Source organism: Sturnus vulgaris, chromosome 1 (genome assembly GCF_052056855.1).
Source record: "Sturnus vulgaris isolate bStuVul1 chromosome 1, bStuVul1.hap1, whole genome shotgun sequence".
Classification (NCBI taxonomy): domain Eukaryota; kingdom Metazoa; phylum Chordata; class Aves; order Passeriformes; family Sturnidae; genus Sturnus; species Sturnus vulgaris.
The window spans coordinates 77,847,254-77,869,541 of record NC_142243.1 but is presented as its reverse complement, the minus strand read 5'-3'; positions in this window follow the sequence as shown (position 1 = coordinate 77,869,541).

Below are 22,288 nucleotides of genomic sequence, written 5' to 3'. Positions count from 1 at the left end.
CCTTTGATGCTATTTACATATGTTCAGATTTTCCTCTGGTGGTCATGAATCTGATCATCTCCTGTAGTGGAAGAGAATTCACTTTCCCATTCCCTGCCTTGAGGTCCATCCAAGCAAAGGGTGTGGGAAGAGAGGTTGCCAGTGAAGATTGAGGCAAAAAAGCTATTGAGTACTTCAACTTCCTCCTCCTCCTCCATTGTTAACAGGCTGATGGTGGTGTTCATCAGTGTGCTTTCTCTGACCTTTGTTTTCTGTCTGACATACCTGTAAAAGCCTTTCTTTGTATCCTTGCCATGTTCAGCTCCTGTTGTACTTTGGCTTTCCTGACCCCATCCCTGCAAAAAGTGATCAGCATGTTATACTCTTCCCAGGAGATCTGTCCCTGCTTCCACTTCCTTTTCCTTCTTGCCTTTTAGTCTGGCCAGCAGGCCTTGACTCAGCCATACCAGTCTCTTGCCTTCCTTTCTCAAATTCTTACACAGGAACATCAAAGAGCTTTTGCACTCCATGAGAAATATCCTTAAGGTTATGCCAACTCTACTCTGCTCCCTTGTCCCCGGAGGGCAGTTTCCTGGAGGGTCCTACTAAATCTATGAGTAGCTGGAATTATGCTTTTTTAAAATTTAGGGTCCTTACTTTATTCTTCACTTGATCCATAAGCGTCATGACTGAAAATTACAACAGTGCATGGATACTGCAGCTCTGATTAACTCACTTGTGTTGGAGACCATCAGATCTAGTATTGTATCCCATCTGGTAGGCTGTCTATTAGCTAGTTTAATAGTTTATCCTCGGTGCTTTTCAGGAATCTCCTGAATTGCCTACAGCTCACCATGCTACTTTCCCTGCAGATTTTGGGGCGGTTGAAGTCCCCCTGGCAGGCGAGAGCCAGTGAGTGCAGTACCTCCTGTAGCTGGAACAAGACTTCACAGTAGGTTCTTCATCAGGAAGCTTGAAGGAGACAGGAGCCACGGGGCTCCCTTTGTTGCCTTGGCTCCGATTCTCACTCCAAGGCTTTTGACTTGCCCATGGCTGTTCTTCAGAGACAGATCTTCACACCGCCCATTTCTTGGTGCAGAGGGGAACCCCTCCACCTCTCCTTCCTCTCCTGTCCCTTCTGAACAGCCTGTTTTTTCCAATGTGTCTCCCTGCAACTGGAAGGATAGAGGAAAAAATAACCTGTGCTCCAGATTCCCTTACTAACCCTTCCAAAGCCCTGAAGTCTCTTTTGATTATTCTCAGACTACGGATTTCATCTTGGACTATGGGTGGCAACTTCATCACCACCCATGTGGAAGAGCAGGAATGATAGTAATCAAATCAACCAGACTGGGAAGTTTGCTAGTTATGTCCATAACCTGAGCCTCAGTAACTCATTTGACTTCCCTAAGAGGATGGTCTGTCAGGAATATTGGACCCTCTGTTCCCTTTTGAAGGGGGTCATCTTCATGGAAGTGGTTGTGATACTGGGTGTGTCCTGGCAACATCTGTAGATGGACAGTAATCCACAACATCCATTGACAGGCCTCCCACATCTGAAGCCTTATACTTGTACGAAGGCACCTGGGAGGCTGAGAAGGGTCTACTAAAAGTCTGTCAGATGTACCATTACATAGTTATACAAACTGTATAACTAGGCAGAAAACCTGACCTGCCACCCACAGAGATGGATGGACTGAATGGATTCTTCACAAGAAAAAACACAGTTTCCTTTGTAATAATTGCTTGATGAAAAGTAATATTGAATTATTTTTCTGGTGGAAATAATAGAAAAAATTAAGTAGGTTGAAGATATGACTTCAAGTTTTAGTAAAAACAACTGAACATTACCTTGTGTTCGATATGAATGTCATTCTGAATGGCTTTCCATATTTTTATATAACTATATTGGTCTCTATTAAAAAAAAAATACAAAGAAGAAAAGTTATTATAGGTTAAATTCATAATATTTACTGGCAATTTCATCTGTCCCTCACAGCCTTTTTCTGCTGTACAAAACGGTTGCTATATACATAATCCAGGACATGGACCTGTTCTTTTAAGCCATGTTCAGGAGAAATAAATTCCACATCTAATGTCAGTTTCTAAGTCAAATAAATCAGGCCATAGCTTCTCTCAAGATAAGAGAAGTGAGTTATGATGAATGCAGTAGCACATGAGAAGATTCTAATAAAAGAGGTATTTGTAATGTATTTCTTTGCATTATAGCAGGTGCCTTTGATTGTAAGGGCTTCTAATCCATTTATATGTAGTTTTTTGTTGAATGACTAATGTGACTTCAATATATTATTTTCTTCCAGAAAATAATATTTATTTATGAACATTCACATTTTGATTATAATTGTCTTTAAAACACATTTCTCTGTGGTGTAATGCAGAAATATATAATAAGAACTGAATGGTTTATCAAGTTACAGGTTATCATTGTGACTGGATAAAAAGTATTAAAGGTGAGATCTTTCCTTCAATATTTTTCCTCATGTTTTTGCTATTCTATTATAATAAATAAACGGGATTTGCATACTAAATGTGATGACGTTTTGCTATTATTTTCTCCCTACTTATATTCAAAATAAAATTTTAAAGATGTTATTGAAAAAGGGAGAAAATTCTGCAATATTCATTAGGAGGCAGAGAAAAAACTCTCAAATTCTAATTAAACAGTATAATAAAGTGATTTTTCTGTACTTATATTTCTTCTGGTGCTTAACTTGCAAGAACATATCAGAAAGCAAGTTTTCCAATAACATACACATGCCTTTGAAAGTCAAAAGTCAGATGATCAGTACCTATATATATATGTGTGTGTATGTAGGTATGTATGTATATACACGCACCCCATTTCAGTGTGTTCCCTTAAATGCAACTCTAAGAGCATATATTTATGTGAAGATTTTCTCAGAATATTCCTGTTCCAGAGAGAGTATCTTCTGGGGATAGTCAGGAAAAAAAAATTACTTTGACTTTCTAGGTTAATCACAAACAACAGGTTCATCTTGAAAATGTACAATGTAAAAAGCAAATATTTTAGAAAGACATTCATTGAAGATATTTGACTTTATAATTCATTAGGTAAATATATGATCAGCTCACAAATTATATAAGAAAAAGAAATTTAATTATCTAGCAAATAGTCTTCTATAAATTATTCCTTACTCTATATTATCATCCAAGATTTTCTTTAGAATTATTTTTTGTTTAATCATTTCTTCATAATTGCTAGTCCCATGATGGTACACATCATATTGATTTTTTTAAGTGGTCTTAAAATACTTGAGGTATATATCTTGCCTGTTATATTTTATCATCAAAATATTTTTACTCTAAATAAAGAAGCTGACCTTCCTTATTACAGGTGGATTCTACTCAAATATATGTCTTTATCATTTAATGCTCAATCTTAGTACCTGCTAAATGCACTTGAGTGTTATACATTATTTTTTATTTAAAACCTGAGTCTTAGGTAAACATTTTAAGTATGTCACTGGATTATAAAACAAGTGTCGGTCTAAAAACTGAATATGTCACATTAAAAAAAAACCAAAACAAAACAGGTAAGGAATCAGGAAAATAACTTTGGCTGTAGTCACAGATGTTTCATAGGAAATGACAAATCAGAGTATAAAAGTTTGTGTTGGCCACTTACTGAGTAGATAACCGGCACAAAATATTTCTATAACAGTATCTTTGACCTCCTGTCATCAAATTTCAAAGGCCAAATAGGTTGGATGCTGCAAAAATGATGCCCATACTCTTTTTGACAGATTAACATAGGCATTGTTCATGAGGTACAAAATTATTTTAAAATTTATTTTTGTAATGAGTTAGTGGTATTTAGGCTGCCATTTCAACTTTCAGATCTACATTTGGAGTTTTTTTTCATTTCCTCCAGGTTATGTCATCAAAATGCCATTTCTCATTATCTTTGTGACTTTTCTATTAATAAGAAGGATCCTTGAGGTCAGTTCATCTTGATGGAGAAGGGAATATACTCTAATATAAAGAGATAATAAGCTGGCTGCATAAATTTATTTCCCTGTGTAATAGCTCTGGAAATATTTACTGACCTAACTTACCTGCTGCAGAACATAATAGAGAAAAGTTTCCAAAAATTTTTATATTGTCTGAGTCATCTAGAAAGCCTAATTAAAGAAAATCCACCAAGAAACACTTTATTCTTAAAAAGGTGATTAGACATGTTTTCAACTCTGATAATTATGATATTTAGACCTATTAACCGTTTAAAGCCCTGTCCAAAATAAATTATAATCAAAGTAACACACTTTAGGGGAAAAAAAGTGTTCTGAAGACTGGAAAAAATAGATTATGTTTCAAAGTGAATGCGGATTTTTTTCTCCAGCATTCGGTAGGATGCAAACCACAATGCTTTTCTTTAGATGTAATTTTATGTTTAGTTTGTATCACTGGATCCCAATCTACTTTTTTTATGCATTTACCTCATATTCATGCTTAAGAGTTATAAGTAAGACTTCAAAAGCCGGTTCACAAAAAAGATGACAGAGAACCTGAGATTATGAATCCATTTCAGACTTTAATGAAGTCAATGAAAAGCACTTTAGTGACCACAGCACACTTTGAATCAGTCCCTAATGCAATTGTGATGTACTATCTAGGAAGCATAAAATTTTAAACTTAAAATTAAAATAAAAAGGGCATGGAACATTAAACATCAGGGTGACTTATGTCTGCCAAAAAAAGCCAAGGTTCACTGTGAAAAGTACCTTATTTGACATATCTGCTGACTTGTATTTAAACAGTCTGTGAGAGCCTCTGTAAGTCAATAAAGGAAGGAAAATAACTGAGCTCCTGGCAGAAAGTATGTAATGGGAATGAGACTTTAACTACCAGACATTTAAGGTCTGATCCAATTCTCATCAAAATCAATATGAAATGCAACTGTTATCTTATAATTTCCTTTGTTGAATGATGAGGTCTGCAGAGCTACAACAATAAAGTTTTGCTAATGATGTTGGAGACGTGACTGTCAGTTAATGTCTGCAAAATTAGGCGCCACAGTCTGTAGCAACAGCTGACACACATTCAGAAATCTCTAGGCAAGCTTACAAGGATCAAAAAATTATAGGTTAAATAGAACTTTTATACTTCATGGGAATCAATTTGAGGAAAACAAAACTTTAAATGCCAATTATTTGTTCTTTTTTGGCTTATTAATCCCAGCTTGCCACAAGCATGCTCTTTGCACCAATGAGAAATTAGCTGTTGGTAAGGACAGTTTTTCACACAGAAATTTATTTTGAGATCACAGATTACTGCTACTAGCTGAATGTCATCTGAAGAAGAAAGATGATACTGCAATATGTCCAGGTGAAAAGAAACAACTTTCACAAACACTGAGATCCTGAAGTGAAGATATCTTGTTTACAAAATAAAATAATGATTTGTTGTAACTAGATGTTAAATTATTAGAAATAAGAGAAAATATGAATCTACACAGTGGCCTAAGACATAGATATCTCTGAATGTGTCTCAAGAAACTCCTCTTCATTAAATCTCTACAAATCTAAATTTACAAACCCTTAGGTATTGAGATGAGAAAATATTTCTCCATATAAAAAAGTTTCTGAATCTCTTTGATGTTCTCTTACTTGTTGAACAGTCCCCTCACCTACTCAAGATTTCTCAGAGTATTTGATAAAACTAAAACATTTCCGCATCTGAACGCAGTTTTTTGAGAAATTGCATCAGACTCAGTTTTGGTTTACTATTTTATTTATTCTGAAAAGCTAAGAATACAGATAAAGCAAAGAATTACTTCCAGTCCTGTGCAAAATTCAGCATTAATGTTATTTTGAACATAAATTAATCTCAGGTATCAACTTTTAGGACAGTATGCAGGAACTTCACCAAATCAGATATAGGCTAAAGATGTGAAGAATAATCTTGGTTACCCTTTTTGCAGAGAGCTATATTTTTAAAAAAGAATAGAAATATTGAGTGTAGTTTTCATTCTAGAAAATCTAGTTTTGTGTGAAAGCCAAGCTGATTTTCTTCCCAGTGTATGAAAAAAACTTGTCCTTGTTTCTCTTTAGTGGCGATTCTCTACTTAACTATCTATGAAAATAGATAAATAACCAGAGTAACATAAAAATCTTTATTTAGTCAGAGTTAGCCAATTTGAGTTATTTGGTATATTTATGTTTAGATCTAATTGCCTTTATAGTTTCAACCCTATGTGGGCATCTCATCTTTTCAGGCTTGTATCAGTGAAGACAGTAAGCCTAATCTTGAATCCAGCATAATTCTTCCACTACTTGAATGATCTGACAATTTTCCTGCAGCAATGAAATTTAACTGACGCTGAGAAAGAGAAAGAAATATGTTTTAAAAAACCAGAAAACACTGGTTTCTGAACAAAAGAAGCATGTAAATGAGCAAATACTAAAGCATACTTTGATATTTCTGAAAAGCTTTTTTTTGTGGTCAGAAAACTCATAGAAGATTATGTTTCCACCCCAGGACTACTGATCTAGCAATAGTCAGCTTTGATATACAGGACCTCTATTAAGTGGATCATGCATGTTGTGGTTTTGACTTCATACCACACTGAAGTTAAGAGATTGTGGAAAAAATTTTGGGTCACATTTGTCAGGATGCTGCCTGAATTTTCATCAATTTTAATGGCAGTGTTGTAAAACAAAATGGAAAGGACTCATTAAGCTTCCACAATAAAACAAACAAACAAGCAAAAACCCAAAACAAACTACCACCAACAAAAAGTTTTTTTGGACAAAAATGAATTACAAGCACATTTCAAAGTCCTGAGGTCACACCAACCCATTTTCAAAGGCATTTTTTATTTTTATTTTTTTTTTTTATATTTATCCTGGATTTGACTTTTTTTTTTAATTGATCTTTGAAGTATGTGAGATCAACTACTCATCTGTCTTTTGATTTATTTTTATATGTTGAAGGGATCATATCTGCAATACTGTCACGTTTGAATCGTATATGCAAGCATGTGAAATCTCTCAAGGTGATAGATGACAGCTCCTGAATATTTATTTGTCTTCAATTGTCCCTCTTCTTGCTTTAGTGGTCTTCATATTTAGAGAAGCAGGCTGATAAAAATGCAGTTACAAGAGTGTGTGTTTTCTGTGCATGTGCATCTGTGTTTACACACTTGTTTGGGACAGTGCTTACATTTAGTGGGTGTGGTGGGTTGACCCTGGCTGGATGCCAGGTGACCACCAAAGCCACTCTATCACACCCCTCCACAGCTGGACAGGGAAAAGGAAATGTAACAAAAGGTTCATGGGTAAGGGCAGGGAGGAATTACTCATCTATTACAGTCATGAGCAAAAAAGACAACTTGGGAAAATTAGCTGAATTTATTACCAGTTGGAATCAGACCAGCACAATGAGAAGTAGAACAAATCTTAACAATACCAATACCTTCACCCAACCTCTCCCTCTTACCTCATCCAAAATTTATTCCTGATTCTCTACCCTCTCCAACCACATGGTACATGGAGATGGGGAGTGAGAGTTATGGTCAGTCCATCACAGTTTCTTTTTGTGTCTGCTTCCTTCTCAGGGAGAGGAGTCCTTTACCTGCTTCACCATGGGGTCCATCGAATAGGAGACAGTCCTCCACAAACTTCTCCAATGTGAGTCCTTCCCATGGGCCACAGTTCTTCAGGAACAGCTCTGTTATAGGTCTCTTTCCATGGGGTACAGTCCTTCAGGAACAGGCAGCTCCAGTGCTGGTCCTCGGAAGGGTCAAGATTCCTACCAGGAAACCTGATCCAGCATAGTCTTCTCTCTTCATGGTTCTGCAACTCCTGCCAAGAATGGCTCCAGGTGTCCCACACCTGGTCACAGCTGTTTCTTAGGTATCTAAATTCTGCTCCAGAGTGGGGCTCTTCCATGGATCTCTGCAGTGAGAGAGAGAGAGAGTCAGTGAACTTCCATGGGCTGCAGAGGCACAGCTGCTCCACCGTGGTCTTCACCACTGGCTGCAGGGAAATCTCAGCTCTGGCTCATGCAGCACTTCCTCCCCCTCCTTCTGCACTGACCTTGGAGCTTGCTGAGTTTTCTGCTCACACGTTCTCACTCCTCTCCTCTGGCTGCAATTGCATCTGCATAATAGGTTTTCTTCCTTCTTGAATATGTTATCCCAGAGGCTTTACTGTCATCACTGTTTGGCTTGGCTTTGGACAGCAATAGGTCAATTCCTGCAGACATTGGCTTTGTTGGAGATGGAGGAAGCTTCTACCAAATTCTCAAAGAAGCCATCCCTGCAACCTCCTCAGCTTGCTATCAAAATCTGGCCATGCAAACCCAATATGGGGGAAATTTTAGTTTTGCAGTATAAAATCTTTCCTTCAGAGAAACAGAGAATCTCTTAGCTAAGAGATGGGCATATTATATTTTTATCTTAACTTACTGATACTAAAATAAGCATTTTCTGGTACACACTGTGGATCAAGGGGCACCTGAAGAATGAAAGCTGGACAAAAGGAGGAGTGTAGAGCAGGCAGAAAAAAAGGGATGAGGTATGACATTCCTTATTGACTTTGCCTCTTCATGTCTGGGCTACAGTCCCTCTGCTCCTCTCTTGCTTACTGTTAAATTCTGTGTTGATTAGTGTGGTATAGAAACCTGACACAGATATTGAATGCAATAATAGGGCCAGAGATGCATAATTGCTATATTAGTCTTCTGTGGAAGCTGGGAGCAGTAATGATGTTTTTGCAGGCTTGCTTTTGTCTGAATCATTGAGATTAGTATTGTTAACTAGCAGCAGCTCAATTTCAGTGTAGATGACATGGAAGTCAAGTGGTCTAGAAATATGGTCTAATGGTTATAACATACTTTTGAAAGCACAGAGAGGAGAGTTTCAGTTTTCCTTGGTAGTTGTCCCTGTTTTCTAAAAGGGCAGGAGATGCAAGGGAGGAGAGAGACATAAAATATACTTGAAAGCAATTAAATATTTCATAAATGCTAGCAGCTAGGGGACATGACATTTGACTTTCTAGTGCTCTCAAGATTGGCAAAATGCTCTAGCAACCAGAATCATATACTTAAAAAAACTTAGAAATACTCCCCTCTGATTGAAAACATTGTCAAGAATTACAGGCCTTAGTCATTCATCCCCGCCAAAATAACTCTTGCTGCCAGGTTTTTTTTTGCCTTTGCACAGATGACAACATCTTGCTTAAAATTCAGGCAAATGTGTGAGTTTCTTTAACCATATTCCTGAGCGTCAAGATTTTCATTAATGTCTTGAAATGCCATTCTACAGAGAGAAAGTTAAACTTTTAGAAGAAACAAATCAAGAGTATAGCTGTTCTCAAATTAGTTTTTCTGCATTATGCCTGATAAAGCATATTGCTCAGCACTATATCTTGAAAAGTACTGCACATTTGTCTTTAAGCTGTTTAAAAATATCAGTTTTTTTCCCTGATATTTTTTCCTTCTCTTTCTGTCTTTTTCTGTACTTTTCCAAATATCTTTGCAATTTTCTTTGCTGTCTCAGTGCACACCAATGCAACATCAATTTGATGTTATTATCAAAGTCTTGGAAATAAAAGCTGCGGCAAGCTGTTCACTGGAGATTTGATCTTTGACAAATAAGCTTGTGTCAGTGCATCTAAAAAACCCTGAGTCCATACCTCTGTTTTCCTGCCAATAAGGTCTTGTCAGGGATGCAATTAAAAAAAGAAAATCAATCTGTTCTTTGCTGTCTTATTTCTGAAGAATGGCATTGAGCTGCCAGGGTGTGAAGGTGTGAGATTGTAAACACAGAGACGTCCTCATGAATTCCCCTTTCCTCACTGGTCTCTAAATGAGTCTGATTTATCAAAGCATTAGAATGAGAGGGAGGAAAGGCAGAGATAAAGGGCAGTGGATTCTTTCAGCTGACTTCTGATAATTCTAAGGATTCTGTATGTTGTTTCAAAATTAAACCATAAAAAAGGTTTACACCCACCAGGGATCACTTGTTTTTTGTTTTCAGAAGAGTAGAATATCTGTCACAAGGTAGAAATCCTTAGGAGTTACAGAATCTGTGACAATCAATTTTTTTTGTCCCTTATAAATTTGAGTTTTGAAACACAGGTTTGAAAATATGTAGGTTTGAAATTGATTTTGCTGTTCATGGATTAGCTCAGGAGTGAGATTCCCAAACCTATGAAGTACTTTTGTTCCCATATCAGCAAACATTCTCATATCCACATCATATAAGTTTTACCTTTTTGGTATTCCTTCTGATGTTGCTGATACTCCTTGCCTTTGGAAACTTCAAAAACTGTTTAAGTTTCTGTAGAACTATGATTTTTTGATTGCATAAGAGTCAGTTCCACATTCATCTACAAGTTTCAGTGCAGAAAACCAAAGCCATTAACAAGATGTACTAAATATGCAGGTGAATTTACTAGTGGATATATTTTGGGTTTAAAATTTCTGTTTTCCAATTTCTTAAAAAATCCCAAACACTCAGAAGACAAATTTTAACATCAGCAGCTAACAATCCATAACCCGTTCTTGGTGCTGTGTTTCTTCAACTCCCCGAATATCTCTGGGTTCAAAATCAGGCTGGCCCATGTGAGACACTGAATTGTTAATGATTCAAAGAAGTGGCCATTGACCAAAAGCAGCAGGTGCTTTGCTGAGGCCAGGTTTGCAATCCCCAGCCAAAGATGAGAGTTTTGGGTGTGTAGTGGCAAAACCTCTGATCTCAATAAGAGCAGCCTGGGTGCAGAGGCTGTGCGCATCCACCACCTGAGGATGACCAGGACAAACCAATCTTTATTTAGCAACAGTCAGGTTTCTGAGCCACGTAGGGGAAAATACTGGCAAGAAGCAGACCCTGTGAGGTGGGATAATGCTTTTTATCATACTAATGTCTTCCTTTCTGTTAAGCACCCTCCTACTTCCTCTTCCCCCAGGAGGTATTGGGACATTCACACGTAGGCCTGAGAGTATTCATCTCTTCTGAGAAGACATAACTGGCTTAATTACACAGGCTTGAGAAACAGCTGCCATATCTTAGAAAGGGTTATAAACCATCAAAGACCCTCAAAGTACCCCCTGACTCATATTTGTCACCTTTAAGCAAGAGACCGCACCATCAAGAGTGTCACATCAGACAGCATGAAAATTGCCCTCCAAGGGAAGGCACCTGGAGCTTCCCACCTGAACCTGAATGTATATTAATCTATCAAACCTTTTGTTTGTGGCTTCCCTCACTCTTATTCTTTCTTTCTCTTATTTTCTTTTCTTTATATATTAAGTGTATGTATTAACAAGAACCTCACTCTGCCTGAGTGGAGGTTGTAAAGTTTAAAGCAAAGCACTATTCCTACTAAGCATAGTTACTGCTTTTCAAGAGGGTAATAATTTTGCTAAATTTAATGTTGAAAGAATCAAGAATCTGAAATAAAACTTACTATATTGTCCATGTCGTTTCTTTTCAAACCCATTTTGTTTAACTGCCCTTTTTGTTTTTTCTTTTATATTGCAGAGCATTTGCACAGTCCTGCCAGAGAGTTATTGAGTATCTTGGCACAGACACTTCCGAGTGAAATAACTGTAAAAGACTGAAGTTCTCCCTGAGTGTTGCAGCTCGCCAAATGAGAAGTGCCGTAGGTCTAAATAACTTTTGTGTCCTCCCACCCTTCAGCAAACTCATGAGCTGTCATAGGTAAGGAAGCTCTTCTGCAGTATGCCCTAGCAATGCTGTGGTGGCTCAGACTTTGAATGCTGGTTCCCCGTGGTGTACACTTCCTTTTTCACAGTGTCTGGCATAAGAGTTCTCATAGGATATTTATCCTCTATATACACTGCAAACACAAGCCTTTTAAAAAATATTTCTTTATCCTTTCAATTGTTTAGACTTTAACTAAGTTTTTTTTTACAATTTGAATTCTTATGACAGAAAGCATTTACCAGGCAGGTAGAATGATCAAAAATCTTCCTAAATTCCACAGAGGTTAAGTTTGAATTTATTTATTTTTATTTTCATGACTTAGCTAGAATGCAACAGCTGGATTAAATTAAAGAGACAAACAAGTAAGTTATGCTAGGACATAGTTGCTTGATGTGTCTTGTTTTTTTCACTAAAACTGCAGTATCTCTGAAACTTGAAATCTTGCCAGACATTTCCACTAATATCTGAATTATTATTGACAAAGGCATCTGGATGTTTACTGGTAATTTTCTAAATGACATCTTCAAATATAAAATGTCCTCCATGTATTTAGAAATGGTTCTTTTTGAAAGCATTATACTTATATATATTAGATAGATAGATAGATAGATAGACACATAAAACTATATGTATAGATGGTTTATGCATATCTATAAGTAAACATATATACAAGTATATGTTTATATGTTTGTGTTTATATATCCAAATATACATAATCACTTACTTAAGAGAGAGGGATAACTCTGAGAGCTCAGTTTTACTAATATTAATGCATTGTTGGCCGAAACATTAGACAATACTCTAGCTATGCCAGTTCCTAGTCTACTGCAGCAGTTTGTTCCCTGAAATTAAAATGATAAAGCCAGCCATATGCTGAAAATTATTCAAACCATGAATAAAATTACAAGGCAAATATTACCAAATTATATACAATTTTTGTTCTTTGATGTCAAGTTTCATTTAAATGCTACAATTAACACAGAATAACATAACAGAATCTTCAAGGTAGCCCGAAAATGAGATAAAATAGTTATGCTTACCTTTTGACACATACTAAGCAAAACTCTGCATAGTATGGAAAACAAACATTATCTGACTCCTCAGACAGGAAAATATACACAGACAAGGACTCTTCTGAATCACAGCCTTAGTCAGATCTTCTCATAACAGTTACAGAAACTCAGGATCCTATAGCACAATCTTTGAGAAAATCATGACTTTTTAAAATGCAGTTGATCAAGGGACCTCTCAGAGCCTATAAAGTTGGACCCCATAATCTGGACCAGTGAATGTCAGATTTCTCACAGACGCCCAGAGCTGCACAGGTGTAGCTGCATTGGGAGGCAACTCTTACCTCAAAAGCTGGAAATTACCATGATAAACTTGAACCAGGTTGGTGGCCCCCACATGCCATTGAGTATTTCTTCAATGTCTGTCCCCCTAGCTGGGACATCAGCACAAGGAAAAGAGTCATTTATTCCCATATCTGTGACAGCTGTGTAATTGAGATCCCCTTTCATTCATGGTTTTGATATGTAAAAGGGAGCTGTAAGCTATTGGAACAGAGAAAGTCTACAACAGTGTTTTGTAGAGGCAGCTTGTACAGTGTATAATTAATCTCCTCTAGTAATATGAGCATTGGACATCTTTTTTCAAGATAGATTAGCAGTCTGTCGGCAGGACTTTAAATTAAATAATAATACTAAATAGCTTGCAGTCATATTTTTTCCTGCACTACTTATCTGTAGTGCATATTTCTATTTGGGTCAGGGACTATCCTCTGTCTTTGTAGACTGTCTACATGATAAGATATCATTCCACTAAGTTCTCTAGACATATATCTTCCATTTTTGCAACAAACTGTGTGAGATCAAAGTTGATTTTTTGTACTCACAGAGTTCTGAAGCTCAATGAAAAAAATAGTAATCAGTTAGACTGGAGATGTCAATTAAAAGTTTCATGCTCAGTGCTGTTTGTCATTATTGCTCATTTTCCTCCACAGCTAAGCTTTGTAAAATTTGAAAATAAATATTTAATCTAAGTTCCTGTAAATAAAAAGATAATGCATTTATAAATTAATGTTTTTTTAAATTAAGCCCATTAAAATTGGCCTAATGGATCTGACCCACAGCCAATATTCTCTCTGACAGTAGCTGGTAACAGGATGAAAAAAACACTTAGGTAAACAGCTGTGAAATAATATGTGCACATTAAATCAGTTCCTCATACCTACCAGTCAGTAACTGACTTAAATGCAATAGCATGATGTGTAAAATTAGTTTTATTTGGTATACAATCATGCATAATAAGTTGTTCTAAGCCTAGTATCAATTGTTTTATGGTTTAATGACAGCTTTCAAATGCTTGAATGTTTTTTACTTCAACATTCTGATTTATTGAACTACATTTCAAGGTTTCTTCAGGACATGCTGTTTTTATAGTGCTGCTGATGGGCTCCAACTAGGCCTTGAATCTATGTTACAGTTCAGGAAATATAGGCAAACACCTATCTTCCAGTGAGTTTTTGTTAAGCTGAACTTATGTTCTGTGTCTAAAGCAAGGTGTCTTTTTCTTTCCCTTCATCATGTTCACCTTCAATATGAACATGAAATGGATGAATGAGCCAATGACCTTTTTGGCAATGCTAGCACAGGTACAAGGAAATGGAATGTGTGGCTTGTGAGCATGATATAGAAGTTATGATGGTGTATCTTGCTAGCTATATCTGAAAGAAACAGTGACCAGTAAACCAGTAAACCAGAAATATTTTTTTCTGATTTTTGTTAGCTTGCATAAGTTCTTGAAGAGAATTAATGAAAACTCTTTCATATAAATCAATATTGTTAAACATTGTCTTTTGGGGGGCTCCTGTAGTAACTTCCAGCTTGCTTGGATGAAATCTGTAGCACAAAAGACCAGATTCAATATGGAGGCATCAGAGAAGCCTACTGTAAAATGAAACTTTTAAAGGAAGGTTAATCAGAAATTTATTTGAGTCAGCACAAGTCAGTGCTCCATGAAATTAGTTGAAGAGGTAAAACTTCCTCCAGAACTATTTGTGCACAGGAAGGCTGCTAGGAAAACGGGGATTTCTGAAGACTCCTTCAGACCAGCAAATGAGAACTGGAATGCCAAAGGCAAAATGATGAGGTGAGCTAAGAGAGAGTTAAATTTGGCTCAACATGTCAGAGCATCAAGAAGCCACTAATGAAGACACATGAGAGTGACTCTGGAATTAAAAGTCAGGAAATTAACGACTCTGCTTCTGATATTCAGAGCTACTAAGAACATCTTTAACACTGAAATCAAGAATACAATTAACATTATACATGCTTAGCAGATGCACTCAGCGATATTTTGAGTTATAAAAAATAATCCTGTGTGATATTTTATGAAGTCTGTACATCTTTTCACCAGGTTTTATCAGCTCAGATGTGGTGTGAGAAGTGATGTGATAATGCTGCTCTTTCTTTTGCTGTTCAGGACTTACTGCAGCTTGAAATAGAAACACATTTTGGATGGTCTTTGAGCTCATGAGTTTAGGTGCTACAGATTGTTCTGAAGTGGTATGAAGTGAGCAAAGTTCTAGGAATATGTCAGCAATTTAACTTGAAGGAGAAAAGAAATTGTATTCAATCAATGCTTGGCAGCAGTCAGCAAGAAGCAATGGGTCATAGTGTCTTCCCATCTACCTTCTGAGCCTGATCCAGTTGAATGGACAGACACCTAAGGAGAAAAATTAACAATAAGGAGAATCAGGGGAAAAAAGATTATATATTTGCCTGTATTTGAAAATTGTGACTAAGCTATTTGGAAAAGAAAGAAAAAGCTTTTGGGATAGGTCAGGAAGATAAGAGATCTAATGTAGAATTTTTTGAATGATTGTAAGATATTTCTTATTTTTGGGTAATATTTCCTGAACGTCCTAACTGTGCATTTTTCCCCCTAGATACCTGTCACTGGACTAATTCTGTAAACTGAATCACTCTCTAGATAGAAAGGCACCAAGAGACAGCAAGACTCATTGCTTCAGGCTGACTGCTGAAATAATTGACTGAATATATGTGCTATTATTTTTAATGCAAGTATTAATTCTACATAGTTCATAGAATCAGAGGATGCCAGGGGCTTGAAATGGACTTGAAAGATGGCCTAGTCTCAGCTTCCTGCACTGCAGGCAGGGCCACCTCCCACTAAACCCGGTTGCTCAAGGCGCTGTCCAACCTGACTTTAAACTCTGCCAGGGATGGGACTTCGACAACCTCTTGGGCAACCTCATCCAGTGTCTCAATATCCTCACAGTAAAGGATTTTTTTCCTAATATCTAACATAAATTTCCCCTTTTTCTATTTATACCATTTCCTTTCCTTTTGATGTATTGGCTTCAGGTGTCTTCTTAAATGCATAGGTGTTTAAAGGGAAAATATTGTTCATACAGTCTGGCCTGCCTACTGTAGGTTAGGGAATTCTGCTTTCCAGATGAAGATAAGAACAAACTCCCTTTTGGTTTTGTAAGAAAAAAATGTGTAAGTGTACCTTCTGTTTTATTGATAGTAATGTAGGTCCTCATACCTTTAAGGAAATTTCTTCACAAAATGATTTTGCGTTTTACCTGAGTCTCTCTGCTAAAACAAAGAAGCTATATAGAGCAGGAGTAGAGGTTTGGTGTAAGAATCACATTTTCTAATACCAAAGCAAAAAACTTAACAATAGAGTACATCAAAGAACTGTCACTACTCCCAATAAAAATGCTAAATGCTGTGTTTTTTCATCTGAACTTATTTCTTTGGTTACAGACAGAGAATAAAGACTAACCATTTCTAAGGTTAAAAGTCAGACTAGGAAGAAAGGAGATTATTTACCTTTAGAAATTCATGGATTTTCAAACTGTTTTAAAGTTACAAGATCTAATTAGTATCATTCATACTTCTTATAATCCTTTGTAGTTACTTCAAAAGAGACCTCATTTGTCGGTTTTCCATGCCTTTGAGAAAATTCTAGCTGTTATGGAAAAGAGAAAAACTCCTGTTTATATGAAAAGGAAGATATAAAAAGCAGGGAAGAATATCAAAAAACAGCTTGAAGTCTGATGATGGTGATAAAATCAGAAATAAAGTTTAACTAATAAACTGAAATAGGAAGGCAGTTGGAGAAGCAATAAAAAGCAAATGAATATTAGCTGTTGGTAGCTCTATGTACAATGATTTCCCCAAAATAAGAAATGAATAAAAAATAGTAAGTTTATAAAATTCTACATTAGATCTATTTTCTTCCTGGCTTATCACAAAAACATTTTATTTCTTTTCTAAAGAGTTTAAAGCCACAATTTTCAAACTCAAGAAAATATGCTAACACATAGAGTTCTGCTGAGTTATGAAATCAATGTAATTTTTTTACTGCAGCACTGTTTGAGAACAGATTCTACTGCCCTGACACAGTAAAATCATTTGCTTTATCTCATTTGGTTGGAAAGTGGTATGCTTTAATTTAGTTCAATGGCTGGTGCTGATAGCATCGTGTTTAAAATATAGTGCTAAAGATAAAGTCTTTATCACATGTATGGTTGTGCATAAAGCAATACTTTTTTTTTGTTATCTGATTTTGGAAAGAAGCAGGACTAAAACAATAAGAATCCTACAGAATAAAACAGTTTATGTCCAAAAATTAATCTTCCTAGAACATTTTAACTTGAGCTTCTATCTCCCTCTTCAAAATGGTATCTTAAGAGAATTCAGAATTGCTCCAGGCTTCTCAGCCTGCATATGGAGATCCAAGTCTTCATAAAGAAATCTGTCAGATGATCTGCAACATATTCAGCAGATAAATATAAAATGCTTGCTCTCATGACTGATCTTTCTGACTGGCAGATGATGTGTAAACAGAATGATTCTAGTCTGATGGCTTATTACATATTTACATGAGGATGATCAAGAAGAAAGCTCCCTTTAATTAGATGGTGGGACCCTGTGGGGTCTCTTGCACACTTGATTTCCCCCAGAGCAAGTAATTTAAATCCTATGAATCATTGAAGCTCAGTATGCCTGTTGGGTTTTGACAAGTGTCTCAGTGTCCCACAGAGGCTAAAGCAAATGCAGGTTGAATGCATATTTTCCCCAAAATGTGAGTGCTGTGCAGCTTTTTATCTACATTTCTTTTTTTTTTTTTTTTTTTTTTTTCTAAATATAAGAAGCCATAGATAAGACATTCATAGTAAATAGCTAAAGTGAGGCAAATTAGGTAAAAAACAGCACTTTGGTATCAATTATTTCTTCCTGACAGACATTCAAAGAGTTGCACACAAAGAAATTTTAAATTCTAGAGCTTCAGGCCACAATATTTTCTCATTTGTACTTCTGTAAGTCATTATATCAGCTCCACCACCTCACAAGAAAGACATTGAGGTGCTGGGCAAGTCCAGAGAAGGGCAGTGAAGCTGCCCTGAAGGGTGTAGAGCACAAATCCGATAATGAGTGGCTGAAGGAGCCGGGATTGTTTAGCTTGGAGCAAAGGAGGCTCGGGAGAGACCTTGTAACTTTCTGGAAATACCTGAAATGAAGTTGTGGTGAGGTGGGAGTCAGTCTCTAATGAGGTAACAAGTGACAAGACAAGAGGAAATGTTCTCAAGACATTTGGGGAGCAGCAGCAGGGGAAGTTTAGATTGGATGTTAGGGAAAAGTTCTTCATGGAAGGGGTTCCATCATTGGAACAGATTGAGAAGTGAAATGGTGAAGTCACCATTACTGAAGGTGTTCAAAATATGTGGGGATATTGCACTTGAGGACATGATTTAATGGTTAACATAATGGTGGTGCTAGGTTGAAAGTTGGACTTGATAATCTTAAAGGTCTTTTCCAACCTTAAAAATTCCATTATTTTATGATTGTAAACTTAGAGGAGTTACTCAGGACTTACAATGATATAACAGCTGTCCCATTATTATTAACTTTAAAGGACACCTTTTTTCCCCAGCAGACATAATATATTCAGTAAGATCAGTAACTCATTTCTGATAAGCTAATAATTGAAATACAGAAATAGTAAGACTCTCCAGCATACACAGTGCTATGTGGCTGCTCACTTTAGAAAGCATTGCAGAAGTTATTCAGCACAGTTTATGAAAAGTGGAAAAGCAAGTTGTACAGTCTCTGCTGCTGAAGGTCTCTAGGAATAGATGAATTAAATTTCTCTGAGAATCAACACAGGTAAAGTTAGGACAGCAAAAAAATATATTTCCTTTTGCTATCTTTTAAAAATATCTTTCTATGCTTTATTTATGTGATTAAGCATTATATCACTCATAGACCTTGTGTATGCATGGGGTTTTGAGCAACTTGGTCTTGTGGAAGGTGACACTGCTCAGGATGGTTGGAACTACATGAACTTTAAAGTTCTTCCCAATCCAAAAAACTCTCTGATTCTGTCCTATGAGAGAAAATCCATAAAAATAATTTGTGAACCCAGGCAGAGGCCCAGACTGTGAGATTTGTTTGGAACAGCACAGGGACAATCAGTACCATTCATCTTAAGGACAAATCACAACTCAATCATTGTCACAGTTTCGCTTCAATTACCACAGGACTATCTACACAAGAGCTTAGTTATTAGCCTATAGCTCTCTAAAATGCCATTTCCTTAGAATCTCAAAGAGTGTCTTGATTTGGAAATAATCCCAAACAGCATGAGAGACAGAAATGCCTGGAGGTGGTAAAAATTGAGAGAATGAAATGGGGAATGAAACATTAGAGTGTCTAAATCTACTTCTTTCAGGGATAATGGAACAAAAAACCAATGAACATTTCGGTAGGCAGAAAGGCAAAATAAGCCAAATTTTGCATGAGTGTGCTTCTCGAAGTTGGTCTGTTATACAGATTCTCCGTTGTCAGTGATGGGTAAACTTGTACAGGGAGCTTTCCTAAAAGGGTGCACTTCTAGGTCCTACTTCTCTACTTATTTGTCTGTTTTCATTAAACTAGAAGGGATTTGCTTTTTCACTCAGTTACTTAATTCGGCTGAAATCTGTAGGATGTAACAGACAGACACACAGGATGATCATCTGATTGCTCCCTGATTAATTGAGTATGAAAAGAAAAAGAGAAGAAACTAGGAATTACAGAGTGCATGACTGTACTATTAAATTAAATATGCCAGTGGCCATTTCCTGAGATGAACTGACACATTGCAGCCCATTTTCACCCCAAAGGAGGTACTCATAGGCAAGAAATATCCACAAATAAAGTGTCTACAAGTATTTGATAATTTTCTAAACAGGTTTATGGATTATTTGGGAGAGCTTAGGCCAATGCCAGGAATCATTTTAGCAACTTAGATGACTGGGTTCCTGTGTCTAGAAATAGTCTTTCCAGAATTTAATTTGTTAGTGTAAGTATAGGCAGTATTTGATATGCAAGTCCAAATTTTTTTAAGTCTAAGTACTTATTTGAAAAGCTTTACTTACTATATGACTAACATGTCATGCAACTCATTTCACTGTTAAGTTTTTAGGATGCACATATGTCCACAGTTCTCCATTCTGTTTCATTAATTTTGTCAGCTTGCTGAGAATGGAGCCAGATGTGCGTTCTGTATGAAGTTATATAGCATGACCTGTGATTGTCAGCATCTTCTCTGATTCACTTTGTTGATGTTCTGCCTTAGAAACATCCCCTTTTATATAGGCAAACATCAGTTCAGCTGAATTTTTTTCTCATTCACTGGGATTGCCAGGACATGGAATGGATCTTTGATAAGTATCACATTTTGGTCCATTTTGTCAACATGATGATCATGACACAAGTGTGTCACCATTAAAAAAAAAAACAAGTGTTCAAGGAAAGTTGTTGTGATGATTAAGAAAACCAAGAAAATTGAACTCAAAACTGCCCAAGAAAAAAAAAAAAAAAAAACAAAAAACCAAAACCATAGAATAAACCATACAGCTTGATCAGCATTGCATCCAAAATCAATTTATAGAAAATACAGAAAATATTTTAAGAATATTCTCCTAAAAGACAGACTTGATGGAAAAGTTGGGGTTTTTTTTCTCTTTTAACATGAGCAAGCAATGGTTGTCATATTGCCTTTCCATTAGTTTTACCTAAAACCATTTGTGAATGGTAGTAATTATCTGAAACTATTTCAGAAGCTCTTGATAGAAATGTTTTTTAACCAATTCAGATATAGAAAACAGTAACTTGTAACACACTGCACCAAGTTCCCAGCTAGAAGAAATTTCCACCTCTCTACTGATTTTCAGGAGCACAGATTAAACAAGGTGTTATTACTCCAGCGGCAAGAAGGTTCTCAAAAAATTGTTAAAATTCATTAATGTTGCTTTAGAGTATTATAAGGGTATTATTTTTCTTTGTAATAACTAGAGAGAAACAAAATTAAGTAAAAATCAATCTATTTCCCTGAGACTACTCAATGCTGATGACTTTTATTTTTTTTAACATTTTCCTGAAGGAAACAGAATAGATGGCATCTAGGCAGCACTTATTTTATTCAATCATGTAGCCCAGTCCAGGCTTTTCAATAAACAGCCCTGTATCTCTTAAAAAGAGGGAATTTTGGGTTTAAAGGCTGGCTTGGGGAAGCTCTGAGAAGCAGTAAAGAGGAATGGGGAAGATAGCTGAGCAGGAGTCTCCAACTGGCTGTAAGTAGCTGTAAGTGGCTTTCTGACATGGATAGGGCCCATAGGGATGGTGATGCACCATACAAGAGCCCATGTTTTCTCTGAAATGTGCTCCTGTTGGAATGTCACTGCCTTGTTGAAAAGCCTAGAGAGTTCCAGGGATGCTAAAGGGAGATTTCAATGAACACTTCGGTGCTCTGTTTCCTCTCTGTTACTTTCTGGTACTCTTCAAAAAATGGCACCTGTTAAAAACAAAGTAGCCAAGGACACGGCAATGTTGTGATGACTTGCACAGGTTCTTTTGAAAAGTGCCACACTACAGAAATTCTGTCACTCTTGAATACCCTGGGTGGAGCCTCAGCTCTCCTGGACCTAGCAGACCAGGTCACTGGAGTTTGAATTACATTCTCTGGTTTCTGTATCACCTATATTGTGCAGTGCTATTACCTTAAATACTTTCTGGTACATTATAGTATAAAATGCGTGAACATACATGGGTTATCTAAAATATAAGACACCAATAGCTTCTTGTGGTTTAAGATGAACTTATATATTTTTTTTAATATTTATTTTTATGTTCTTCTCTATTATGGAAAAATAACAATTAAATGAGAATTTTAAAATTAGTCTGCATTGCTAAGCTATGCAAGACTGGATTTTCTCTGAGTCTTGATAATGCAAATTATATATGAAATACATTTGTCTTTGTACTTAAATATTCTAAAGCTTAATCAATGCAACAGCCTTGTCCCTTGAGATAGGGTACATAAGGAGCTTTGTAAATGATATTTCATTTGACTAGGACAGGAAATTCATCCTCCTAAATTATATTCTGGTGAAAGAAAATTATTAATTTATTAGAATATATGCATATTTGCTACCTCTGTTATTAATACACAGCTGGGATAGGCCATCATCTCAAATTTTTGCAGGCGGTAAGAATGAGTGGAGACCCCCACAGCTTA